A 12,578-nucleotide genomic window follows, 5' to 3' on the forward strand; every position below is an offset into this window, starting at 1 on the left:
TGTTCATTTTTTTCAAGCTTTCACTTTCACTTTTATTCCCAGTGACTTCCCAGTGATATGCTTTAACAGTTTTTGATACACAGGGAGAGAAGTACTTTGTTAAGGACAGGTAGCTTTAGATACCTCAATCTACAGTAACAGGATCAAAATTTCTTCATCTAACCTTTGAACATCCACAACTCTTTTTTTTTTCTTTTTTTTTTTTTTTTGTGGTCCAACACTGCTGAGTCTGACATATGCTGATTGTTCCTTGGTTTAAAAAAAAAGAAAAAAAAAAGAAAAAAAAAGACTATCTTCATTACTATACCCAGAAAATGCTCTTTTCAAGCATTGACTTCCAGATACATACTTCACCACTGCTGTTTGATCTTCATCTTATCACTATTTCAGGACTGAAGATCTTCAGGGCATCAGCCAGCTTCCTTGTAGGCCTGTAGGTCTTGAATGGCAGCATACTTAACTCCCCTGTCAGTTCAGTCTGATGTGCTTATACTGCCACTGATGTCAAAGCTGAGGTTAGTGGAGATCTAGTCAGCAGAGTCAATAGAATTCATCTGATCACATGTAGGTTCAGTTGCCCACACATATGTTCCTGGTGTAGAACATCCAAGACAACAGTGGAATGCTGCTAGCTGTGACAAAGGACCTATGGGAAACCTAACACTTTGGGAACAACAGCAGGATACCCTACAGAATCTGATGTTTATATTTAGGCACCTAAATCCTCCAGTTTTCCAGGTGTCTAGATTTTAAGTGAAGTGAATTGCTTTCTAAACTTCACTGACTCAATTGTCTAGATGTCTATTGATTATAATGAGAGCTCAGACAACCAGCTCTCATGTGGATAACCTCATGAAGATACTTAAATTTCCTAATTTGCGAACTGAATCTAACTCCTAAGGGCTTGGCACATAAACTAGGGCAGAAGATTCTCATCCTAAATAGCTTTTTGAATGTCATAACAACTCAAGTATGTTCCAGCAAACAGTTCACTTCTTTTTCCTTTTGTCTGATTTCCAGAAAAACAACAACAACAACAAAAACCCCCTAACTTTTAACTAAAAGCACTGTGGTCATTAAAAAATCACAATAAGCAAGCCAATATAAAGTTCATCATATTGCACTCAAGGTTGTTTATTCCAAATGACTCACATTAATCTCAGGTTCTGTAAAGGCAGAAGATGCACTGCATGCTCTCAGCGTGCTAATGAAACTGTATGAACTCATCAATTAGCAACATGGAAACCCATGCATCCCAGCTTCACATGAAAACCCACTGCCTGCAGCAGCATCGATGTGCATATTGACTGAGCTGGTGCTGAATGCAGAATGATTAATTTAACCAACTTGTGCAAACTCAAAGAGATACACCAGGCCCAGAGCAGTGGGAAACTTCTTTCTCAACAGCTGCATCATGCAGGGTAGGTATTCTGAAATTGGATAGCAGAGGCAAAATGATTGATTAAGCTATGAATTAAGTAGTAATTCATTAAGTAGATTCAATAAAGCATTTACTTCACACCATGGAGATCTTTTTTTTGCTTTTCTAATAGTAAATTTATGTTATCCACACAATATAAACACAAAGTATTGGCCATTATGTATACAAAGGAAATATTTGTAAGTAATAAATCAGCTGGCACCAGAATTTGGGCTGGACACCTCAGTGTCTGTGCTGTTAAATTATAAGCAATGTCCCTGGCACAATAACAGTTCAAGACAATTACCGTTCTCCCAAATGATTTGGGCATGGTAAAGGAGTTAGCATAGGTCACAGATCAGTTCCACATGCCAAAGCAGCTTTGGTTTGATTTTGTGTAACTGCCTTGAGGATAATAAAGTTTAAAATTATGGAAATGGTCAGACTTTATTGGTTGGCACCACAGACAGAGAATGAGCCCTGACCATTCCACATCCTGAAGTATTGTGTGTGAATTATACGGACATATAGAATTATTCTAAAATAAAGATAGCTCTAGAGGTTATGACAGGATGGTGGGACGGGATTGCTTCAGCTACAGATCTCTGTTCCAGATTTACAGGGGGACTGGTACAATCTCTTGCAGTCTGTTTTGGGCAAGCCTCTGAGGGTATTTTATAATAACATAGGCTATAAAATAATAATAATGATGACGAATTGTTGAAATTAAGCCCAATTTCTGTATACATACTGGTGTGCATTGTATAACAACAGAGAAATCCTCAAATCATTGCTGGATCCAGCTTGGGTAATGACAACTACTCATTTACCTCCATCCACAGCTATTCCAATCTACTCGTTTAAAGGACATTACTCCTAAGAAACAGAAACATGCCCTGGCAAAAGCAGTTCCTTTACTTTAAAGGCCATAGACCCTACATGACGAGGTGGCCGAGTGGTTAAGGCGATGGACTGCTAATCCATTGTGCTCTGCACGCGTGGGTTCGAATCCCATCCTCGTCGAGAAAAAACTTTGTCCAAGGCCAGGTTGGATGGGTCCTTGGCCAACCTGACCCGGTGGTGACATCACTGTCTATAGCTGGGAGGTTGGAGTTAGATCATCTTTAAGGTCCCTTCCAACCAAAGCCATTCTATGAACAGCCAAATCAATGCTTTTATTCAGATTTAGTTGATAGAATAAGATTAGCCACTAAGAAAAGAGAAGAGACAAGGAAATGGAAAATTCATTATTTTTAAGAAACAGCTTTGCACAGAGATAGATATGATTGTATTTAAAAAGAGAAACAATGTTTTTTTTTCCATGACAGTGGCTGTGTTTGTCCTCTGCGTCCCATTACATCAGCTACTTCAAGACCTAAGAAGCTCTAACTTCTCACATCATTTTTTTTTTTTTTTTTTTTTTTTTTTTTTGCTAGGTAGGAAATGATCCTGATCCTGAATGATCAGGATGAACCCAATCTTCTTCTCCATTGTTCTAAAGCAGACCACCTCACTGTGTTCAGTAGCTCTAGCAGTGCAGAACTCGTGGGATTAAGTGAAAAATGAGGTTTTGCATTTGTAAAGAATAAAAATGTACTGTATTGTATTCAAAGAGAATGTTTAAAATGTCAAGACAGATCACAGGCAGCATTTATAGTAATTACATGGAGATGTTTGAAGCACTGTCTAGAAGCTCGGGTCAGCTGGAATCAAACCTTCAATGAGATCACTTTTTCTAGGTGTTATTTTGTTCTACTTGTGGTACTTTTTTGAAGGATTTGCAGTTTGGAATTCATCAGGTAGAATGTAGCTGGTCCTAAAGTAACTATTCAAAATGGATTCAAGGAACTGTAACTTTAAGGTATCTATTCCTCCCTACTGACTCCAAAAAGACTGAGCAAAGTTGTGGGTTTTGCTCAGATGAATGTATCTCTACTACATACATTTATACATCTAGAAGGAGACAAGACAATTCCCATTCCTAAATATCTCAGAAAGACTTAATTCTAAGCTTTTTTTTCCTTTCCTTTCCTTTCCTTTCCTTTCCTTTCCTTTCCTTTCCTTTCCTTTCCTTTCCTTTCCTTTCCTTTCCTTTCCTTTCCTTTCCTTTCCTTTCCTTTCCTTTCCTTTCCTTTCCTTTCCTTTCCTTTCCTTTCCTTTCCTTTCCTTTCCTTTCCTTTCCTTTCCTTTCCTTTCCTTTCCTTTTTTTCTTCTTTTTTTTTCTTTTTTTCTTTTTTCTTTTCTTTTCTTTTCTTTTCTTTTCTTTTCTTTTCTTTTCTTTTCTTTTCTTTTCTTTTCTTTTCTTTTCTTTTCTTGTCTTGTCTTGTCTTGTCTTGTCTTGTCTTGTCTTTTCTCTTTTCTTTTCAAATCATAATCTTTGTTTTTGTTCATGACTTTTAATAGGAAAGCAAAAAGGTGAAGAAATAAAAAACCTTAACTTTTTGTTTGTTTGTTTCCTTGCTTGTTTGCTTACTTTTCTTCTCTGCTTTTTCCTTGCTGTGAAGAAAATTGAGTCTTGTGAGTCACAAACACTGACCTTGCTTTTGTACTCTGGGTAAACTCTTTCTCTGGTACTCAGCTGGCATCACTGGAAAGACACTAAACACAATTTATCCACATAGGTGATTAGCTTCTACTTTCTGTTAACCACTCCAGCAACTGTGCAAAAATGAACCCCTAATGTGAGCTTCCTCAAAGACAACATAGATTCTGGAATCCTTGAACTAAAGCACACTTTCTTGTGACTGTGTTTCTCATGGGTTTCATACAGGTGATGCAGAGGAGTGTGAGGTAGTAGGGATCTCAATAAGACCCAATAAGGGTGCTACTAATTAAGAAGGGAAATGCATTTCCCTTTTTCCTTCTATGTCCTATAAAATATCCTTCTGTGATTGACATATCTTTTAACTTAGACTGACTTGACCTAGTTCTTAAATACAGGAGGTTTTTATTGATATGCTGATCATGAATCTGAATTCTATGATGATGCTGTTAGGGAGGGGTCAAAATGCAGTAAGATGAAGGATAAAAACAGAACATAAAGTTATTTAATGGCTAATTCTTAGTGAGGGAAGTGGGGGAAGAAGAGATACACTTCCCAGCAGAAATGTTGGTTAAAGTCACTGGGCTCATAGAATCATAGAATCTCCTGAGTTGGAAGGGACCCACAAGTATCATCAGTTCAGCTCCTGGCTTATTGTGACACATCTTGTTGCTCATCTTCAGCTTGCTATCTGCAGAGTAGCTTATGTTTTTTTAGTGAAAGTTATACCATTCGCAAGGACATTAAGGCACACCTACACACTAACACTAAGGTATTCTAACAGCACTAGGTTAGGTCCCGTCTCATTATTGTCTGTGTAATGAGGAATGACCACTGTTCTTGACAAGGAAGAGAAACAGCTTCCTTTAAAGGACTTCAGAGTCGATGGTTTGGATTGCTGTTTTTTTTTTTTTTTTTTTTTTTTTTTTTTTTTCTGGCACTCACCTTCTTGTCCTAATTTTGAAAAGAAATTGAGGCAAAATCAAGTGGAATCAACATAGTAAATAAATAATGCCTTACCTTTATATAGCTTTTTCTATACACCAGTTTCACAGAGTGCTTGTGATAGTGCTATTTCAGGCATATTGCATCTTATGTAACATAGCAGTCCTACAGCTGACTCTGAAATTGATTGCTTTTGACCTCCACATTCTTTTCTGCCAATATACATTGCAGTTCCTCAACTGTTTCTTCCAGCAATATTTAGCATTTACCTGTGTTCCTGTTTTATCTGTGCAAAGGAAAAAGTAGAGTCTTGCTTCCTCCAGGTGAATATATCTGTCAGATGTATCTTAATAACAGAAAAAACTTGGAATTATAGCCATTTCTACCCACACATATTATTTTCCTCCCACATCATCAATTATATTTGTGTGAAATATGAAGAGAAATTAAATTCCTAACTTCATACATATACTGGTTGCTACTTGTTCTTTAGGGGCTGGATTCATAACATAGGTATCTGAAATTAGCTGTTCAATCTGATCTAGTCACCCCTGCCATCCTTTGATGTTGAAGGAGAGAATAAGGTACCTCCAGAGAATGATTTAGCTTAAAATGAGCATCTGAGAGAGGTTAAGTGGAAGACCCTCTAGAGATGACTGGTTCTCTCCTTAGGGGTCAGTATCTCTGATGTGGATGACAAAATTTGGTGAGATAAATACGACCTTTTTCCATTCAGATGCTCTACTAAGAATAATTAATATCTCAAGAGAATCTGCATTACATTTCTTACAGGTAATGTGCTGTATCTGTTGCATCCATAAAGCGAAACATTCATAAGCCTAATTCTATGGAAAATAGCTTTCCTTGTGAAAAAAAAATGAAGTTTTAGACATTTTTTAGAAGAAATCTGGTCCAAAATCTGAGTGGCATGTTACTGGTTCTTATGCATGAAATCTTAAAAAACAACCAACCAACCACCCAACCAAACAAGCAAAAATTCAGATTAACCTACATATTATTATTTGATAATTTCAAAGCATTCTATTTCAACTTCTTTATAAATTTTATATAATATAAATGTATAAATATACATTTATATATTATAGATATGTAAATAACATAAATATATAGTATTTATATTTAATATATAATATATTTATATAATATATAATACATATGTTTTGTATAGTATATATATATTTTATATAAAGTCTCAGTTCAGTTCTAAATAGAAAACTGACCATAAATAGTCCAGAAATTCTGAAAGTGCTTGAGGAGGGAGATTTGCCATTACAGCTTCATTTTTTCACATTACAGTTTTTTTTACATGCCTCAGGAAAGAACATAGTGTTCATCTGAAACCAGGATAGCCTGTGCTGATTAAATCAAGGTATTTAAATAGTAGTTCTTATTATACCACAAAATATCACATGCATTTATTCATTTTTTATGATTATCCTTCCAAGCTGAGATAATCTACTGTACCTGCTGATGATACACTATAAATCACTGTGCTCTACATCCTAATATGTCAAAAGAAAACATACTGAATAATAATAAACAAGTATCCATTTAACTCAAGGACATTTTTACTGATATACTGCATAAAAACTATTTTGTAAATAGCTCTATCATTGATGACCAGCTCTTATTATTATAAAGGAAATTTATCTTAATAAATAAATACATAAATATAACATCTGCAAGGTCATTTCAAGAAGTATTTCAAGTCTTTTTTTTTTTTGTATTTGTAAGCCTACAAGGGACCATTGTAATCATATAGCCTAAACACTGGCTGAGTCCCAAATGAATCATTTTATGTAGTAACTCCTGGAGTGGGCAGAATTAGTCTTGTCTGCCATGTGAAAACAAGTGTGACTGAGAAATATAACACAAAAGTATTTGTGAGCTGGCATAGACTAATTACCAAATTGGTTATAAGTAACATGATTGATGGAGGCAAAGCAGAAAAAAATTTGTTTGACACACTGGAAAAAATTGGTCTGATCATATTTACACACAGACAAAAGGGTGCACACTCACGGAAATTGTATTTGTTTATTTATTCATTGTAACAGGGCTATGAAGATGGTGAAGGGTCTAGAAGGCAAGACGTGTGAGGAGTGGCTGAGGTCCGTTGCCTTGTTCAGCCCAGAGCAGAGCAGGCCGAGGGGAGGCCTCATGGCGGCCTGCAGCTCCCTCACGAGGGGGGCGGAGGGGCAGGTGCTGAGCTCTGCTCTCTGGGGACAGCGACAGGACCCGAGGGAACAGCATGGAGCTGGGACAGGGGAGGGTCAGGCTGGGTGTTAGGGAAAGGTTCTGCACCCAGAGGTGGTCGGGCACTGGGACAGGCTGCCCAGGGATGTTGGCACGACACCGAGCTGCAGGAGTTCAAAAAGTGGTTGGAGTTCAAAAGGGCATCTTAGACCACAAACAACAGAAAAGAAAAAAAAAAGTAAAAAAACAGTATACTCTCCCACAGTAGCCACAGCCATGATCTGTCGCTTTTTCTAGAATCACGAAGAGAACTTCTGTAAAATAAGTGTGGCAGTATGAAATAGTTGGCAAAGGGAGTCTTCGCATTTGTGATTTTATGTTTTTGGTGAAAGTCAGCTCCTCCTCAAAAGCCCTCCCCAGAAGAATGTTTGCTAGAAACCCTACCTGAAGAGATGCTCCTTCTACATTGTTATGTGTTTTAAATATTCAAATTCACCATTCCTCCCTCCCTGGAACTGCTCTGATCACCCCCATAGCTACATCCTTGGCTGCAAAGTGGGGAAGGTAAGGGAAAAAAACTCACATTGACTCACACACTTCAAAGTTTTGAAGACCTCTTACTGTGGTGGTAGTCATGCAAGAAACATTACATTCAGCTTGGCTGACCTGCTCATCATGAACCATATCAGTCTTGAAACATAGTCTTTGGGATACTTTAGAGTATATAGAGTTAGAAAATAGACTACGACACTGAAACTTTTTATAAATGTCTTATCAGCCCTTTACAGCCAGGATACAAGCTACCCCTTCTGCCTTCCTTTCTGCAAGTAAAATTTCATTTCCTTTCCTTCTCTGGGGAGAGAATCTAAAGACAATAGTCATTCAAAATTCCATAGTATTTGTGGAAAGAAATGTGAGGTGAGGCTGTGCAGGTGGAGTGCTTCAAATTCAAAGCAAAAAGTGAAAGGAAGCTCGAATGGGGGGAAGTGACGTTGTGTGTAGGCACTTCTCCATATCACTCAGTCTTTTCTCCCTTGCTGCCACAGTGTAAATCCATCACAGTGGTGTTTGATCACCTCCTTGTGTGCCTCATCAGGTCAGAGGGTGGGAAATAATGGTGCAACGTTTTCTTAGAAGTGAAGTCCTCAGAAAGTGCTATCAGAGCTAATGTAATTAAAAAAAATTAAAACTTGAAACGCCAGTGATGTTTCAAGTAAATACAACATATATCTACGCCTGGGCTTAGTAGGGCTGTAGTGATGGATGGATTTTAGAAATTCTGAGGCAGGAAAAAGCAATGGAGTTTGGCATGTGTCTCTGTGAAATGGCAGATTAATAGAGGAGGGACTGATCTTAGCACTGTCCGCGTGACAGTCGAGGGCAAAAACATGGGGGCTTTGACAAGATTATGTTTAACTGTGACAGTCATCCTAAACCACAAAGGAGTTCAGTTTGTCTCTTAGTAGATTAATTTTGAATCCTGATAAACCCACATGCATACTTCAAGCAGCTTGAAAACTAGCGTAACTAAAACCATATTGGATTGCAAATTGATGCAAGGTTATTCTAGTTAAACCACAGAATTCAGAGGTGAAACACTAATGCATTAACAAAATGAGTCAGAAACAAGAGAAGATATATTTTGCATTTAAACAGCCTCCCATAGACGGGCACGTTGCAAATGCCAAATCAGACTCATAAAACTGTTGCCAGGAGGGTGCAGACTGATTTCACTGTTGTTCAGATGGGAAAGCTGGAGCACAGAGAAGTTAAATAATTCTGTAAGAAAACACTAGCAACAATCTGAAATCCTAGTTGAACTATTTGTTCTTGCTGCTATACCCCTTTCATCTTCATACTCAAGAGTGACTGATGGCTGTAAATATTCCCATATTTATTTTTACTTTGTCCATTATGTATGCGTATAAAATACCCCCCTCCCTTTTTTTCTTTTTTTTCTTTCTGTGAATCGGTTGAAAGGGACAAAAAGAAATTTTTAGCATATTTAGTACTATATTCTTTAAGCACCTGCTTTTTCTCTCTCAAAAGTATTATTTATCCCTCCTTATAATGAACTTAATTGTATGGCAGCATATCAAATGTTATTCTGATGCATAATATTCCTGTGGCTTTCTTGAGACAGTCAAGATGTTAATAGAGAACAATGTATAACTAACAAGAATGGTAAATGGAGGATATTTGCTCTGCTTCTTGCCAGCTAGAAAGTTGTGTAATTGCTTTCCTTAAATGGGAACAGAGTCTGGAAATTCTGCCAAAAGTCCAAACTTAAAGGTAAATATTAGTGTCAGGGTACAAGTGACAATAATACTTTTTAGTTTTATAACACCTTTCATCCAAGTGTTTCAAAACATTTCATAGATATTGATCAAAGCTTTCTAAGGTAATTTTTATAGCTATGCATGTCAGTACAATTTTCCCATCATAATGTAAGTGGTGAAAAACAGCTAGAATGGAAGGAATGCATGCTTTATTTTGTTTCTACCTGACGAAAAAGATAAATTGAAATGAAACAATTTCATTAAATATATATTTTTAATAATATTTTCTTTTACATTTATGTGTGAGTTTAATGGGGTATTTGGCTGGAGATACCTGCAGAAAGATTCACTGGAATGAGAATAAACACTTTTTATGTAAACCCTTCGAAATACAAATGTTTTAGACTCATATTAATTTGAAGTCTATTTTATAGATCCTTGGATTAGCAGTAGATAAAATGATGTTGAAATCAGATATGCTTCACCTCTTTCATGTTCTTTTCCCCAGCTCAATTCCAGCTGTAACTCAGCCCTCATGGCCAAAAACTTTTGCCCTTTCTGTTGCTCATGCAATTGTTCTTTAACCAGTTTTATTCAAACTGGTGTCATTATCATTATTGTTTGCAATAAGACTTCCTTTCCAACTTGATTCATTTTGACTGTGAAAGGTTGAACATTCTACAAAGAGTTACAGTGATGGGGAAATAAGCATGGTATTCTCTGGAGTAAGCTACAAACATAGGTATGTTCGTAATTTAGTTGATCACAGCCAACCAGGAATATAGAAGATGATTGCCATTTACATATGCTGGTAATGCCTAATGCCATTTATATATGCTGGTAATTAGATATGTGTTTATATTTTACTGTATGAGCTCAGTAGCCAACGGGGTCTAAAGATTTTTTCAAAGTTTTCAGATGCAGAAGCCAGATTTAAGAAGTGTAGTTTAGAAGCCAAGAGAGCTTTAAAAGAGAAAGATCTCTTTCAACTGCCAAAATTTAAACAAACCAAACCAAAACAAAGGGTGGTGGAAAGAAATCTTTAGTATTCAGGAATGCAAAATGATTATGCTATTGCTCCTACAGTCGGAAGGAGTGTGAGTTAAGACATTGTCTTTCTACATTTCAATTGAGTTCTTGGAAAAAAAGTTATTTACATGAATCATATGTAATAGGAACTGAAAAGTTGTGGTTTTGTTGTTATTGTTGTTGTTTTCCTCCAACAGATTCTAGAACGATTTGAAAGTGACACAGGTGTTGTTAAAAAAAAAAAAAAAAGAGCAAGATATAATTGTCTGAGATTTAGAGAGTTACTAATGATTCTGAGAGAATGAGCAGCAATTTGGTCATACTATGTTAATGCGTAAGGTGATTTATAAGGGTAGCAGTAATGAATGCTGTCACTTTAAACAAAACAAAGCACTAGTAATGAACATAGATCAGGTAATTTTTTTTTAATTCTTCCTTCCCCCCACCCCCCACCCCGGACTTAGATGGATGAAGATTGGAATATCAGCAAGTTCAACAAAGTTAACTCCTTGAGTTGCAAACTCTTCTTGAAAGATTTTTCTTTAAATACTGCCTTTTTCTTCTCTATAATCTATTTTAAGTTTGATCCCAGAGCCAGGTGCACATCCAAATAATGCAGAGGAAGTTAGGAGTTGCTAATTTTAATACCATCTTGCTCATTTTGTTTTATTCCTTCTCTTGATAAGAACACTATGTCCTTGCAAATTAATAGAAGTTTGTTATTACAGGCCATGTGATCTAAAACAAAGTATTCTGCATTCATTTCTCCATTACCTGTGCATTGGTTATCCAGATGGTACGTTAATGGTGTTACCAATGCAGGGACATCCAAGCTGAGTCTGTCTAAGTTCATCATTTCTGAACTTGTCTGTGGAACTGAATCAAAGTGGAGTCCATGAACTCCTGCAATATTTATGAAGCTTGCCTGGAACATGGAGGGCTGAGTGACACGGGACAAATGTAAATGAACCTGCATTAAATATATCAATTTCAGCAGACGTATGCTGAACTGAAGTCATTAAGACCAGATGTAAGTACCCACCATGCATTGGGTAAGTTCCTGCCCTGTGGGAATCAATACACAAACTCCAGGCATCTACAACTGGGCAGAAATGGGCACTTTCAGGAAATCTTTAATTAGATGTATGGTAGACGTTAACTTAAGGAGGAGGTGAAAGAAAACTTTTTAATGGTCTCTCAGAGAGTTCAGGTACAGACAGATATTTATGTTATAGAGATGAAGGAATGCCACTAGAAATAACTAGACAAAAACCTGCCCAGGAATTTCTGTAGTGTGACCCATTATTTCTTTATTGTTAACATTTTTTATCATCCAAAGAAGTCTGAATAATGAAAGAAACATTAATTCTAATAAATGTCGTGTTATTGACAAAGCAGATAAAATGAGTTCTGGGTATTGCAACAATAAGCAATGAGCCAATACTCAGGTGACAGGGAAGTGAATATAATTTAGAAAATTAAATGGCATAAGTATGCAAAAGACATTTACTATTTTGCCTATTAAGAAAGGTCAAACTTAATGACATTTGCATACTAATCTTCTCGTTTTCAATTAAACACATTCAAAATATATTAAACCAATATTCTACTCCCCTACTCTGTCTTGATGTCAGAGAGAAAAATAAGTTCCCTGTTTGCTTTTAGAAAAATGAGTTTAACTTGACCAGGAAAAGCATTCTGGTGTCTGGGAAGTCTGTAAGGGTAAAAAAGCAAACAATTCATTTGCAGGCTGCAGTTACAATATAATCAAGCATATGCAAAGATCTAGGTATATGTTTGACAAAATATTCTCTTCCCCTTCACCTCTCTATTAACAAGATGGGGATACCCAATTGATCATTTAGTGTGGGACACCGGTGGGAGACACACAGCTAGGAACTCTTCCATTTCCTAAAAACTTCAGAATTTTACCCAAGTGAACAGTAAAACATTCTTCTAGAGAAGAACTGAGTGCCGTCCAACATAAAAGTGAACGAACTGCAGTAATTTCTCTAACTGTCAAAAGGCACTTGACAGCATTAGCCAGAATTAGAGCACACGTCTCTGATTCTGAATAAATGTTGATTTAGTTCTCATTTTTCTTCCATAATTGGATCAAGACGTGGAATTGTCTGGACGTCTCCAT

At 36.7% G+C, this 12,578-nt stretch overlaps 1 non-coding gene across 1 annotated transcript; it reads left to right on the forward strand.

The window, feature by feature from the left end:
• Positions 1 to 2,361: 2,361 nt before the first annotated feature.
• Positions 2,362 to 2,443, forward strand: TRNAS-GCU. The gene has a single exon. It is a non-coding gene; the product is annotated as a tRNA-Ser (tRNA).
• The last annotated feature ends 10,135 nt before the right edge of the window (positions 2,444 to 12,578 follow it).

Source organism: Cygnus olor, chromosome 2, assembly GCF_009769625.2.
Source record: "Cygnus olor isolate bCygOlo1 chromosome 2, bCygOlo1.pri.v2, whole genome shotgun sequence".
Lineage (NCBI taxonomy): Eukaryota > Metazoa > Chordata > Aves > Anseriformes > Anatidae > Cygnus > Cygnus olor.